Source organism: Hemitrygon akajei, chromosome 7 (genome assembly GCF_048418815.1).
Source record: "Hemitrygon akajei chromosome 7, sHemAka1.3, whole genome shotgun sequence".
NCBI lineage: Eukaryota > Metazoa > Chordata > Chondrichthyes > Myliobatiformes > Dasyatidae > Hemitrygon > Hemitrygon akajei.
Window position 1 is genome coordinate 46,299,140 of NC_133130.1, and position 1,170 is coordinate 46,300,309.

At 48.9% G+C, this 1,170-nt stretch overlaps 1 pseudogene; it reads right to left on the reverse strand.

The window, feature by feature from the left end:
* Window positions 1–211: 211 nt before the first annotated feature.
* LOC140731286 (U2 spliceosomal RNA) lies at window positions 212–306 on the reverse strand (annotated as a pseudogene).
* Window positions 307–1,170: the final 864 nt, after the last annotated feature.

The window sequence follows — 1,170 nt, forward strand, 5'->3', positions numbered from 1 at the left end:
AATACAGCATGATAACAGGTCCTTCAGGCCCAATGGGCCCATGTCACCCAGTTACACCCCCCTAACTGCTTAACCTGTCACCCTGTATGGCTTTGATGTGGGAGGAAACTGGAGCACATGAGCGTGCAAACTCCTTGCAGACAGCAGTGGGAACTAAACCCAGGTTTCTGATGCTGTATGCTATGCAACCGTTCCACCCCTGCTTCATGTCAAGTAGTCCATTCTTAATATATGGTCCCCAGATAAGGGATGTATCAGATAAGAACAGATATTACAGCTGATCTTAGCCAAAGGCCGAGAAGCGATCTCCTTCGCTGCCTTGCGGTCATACCCACCCACAGGGAAAGGGTTCGCGAGTAAACTCCGAGGAAGAAATCCAGAGTCGGGGTTTCTGAGGCAGTTTGATGTTTACAACTTCACTCTAGCAACCTTGGTGACGACACTGGTGCCAAGCTGTATCGGTGCTTGCCCTTCCCTTGGACTATATCAGTGACGTGGAGAGGGGGAACCACTGCATGGGCACTAGCTGGTTCTTCAAATCTTCCTGTCCAGGTTTGTACCCTGGAGAGGACACAGTCCATCAGAGGCACGAACCCACGATCCCCTGGGATTGACGGCTGTCTACTAGTCCATTCTTGGTCTCCGCCAAGCTCCTGTTAGTGGTGTGGCTGTGACTGTGGTCTTGTTCAGCTGGTGCGTTGGCACTTGGAGCCAGAATGAGCAGCTCATAGTGCCGAGGGATTTCATCATCTTCCAGAAAACATTCTTCAGGGAACTGTGGGCTCCAAAGGTGAGAGACAGCTTAGACTGGCCAATACCTGGATTGTGAGAAAGGTCCACTGGTCATCTACTATCAAGTGTATGTCGAGAAAATGCACTTCCTTTCTTTTGAACCACAGTTGTGCATTGGCAGTGGGAATTCTATCAACTGAATGAGTGCAACCTATAACTCTGCAATTCAGGGAAGCCTACATGAGCAGAAAAAGCTGATGACTGCTCTGCTGTCTTTTGTAGGCTCAAGAGAAATGAAAGCATCAACAGCCCCCTTAACGTAGAGGTCAGAGACAAGCTCAATTCTCAGGCTTATTTCAGCAGCTGCCGACTGAATAATCCTGAGGCTAGGAAGTTAATAGTGACAGCAGAAATCGAGGCACTTTTGAGTTTGTATTC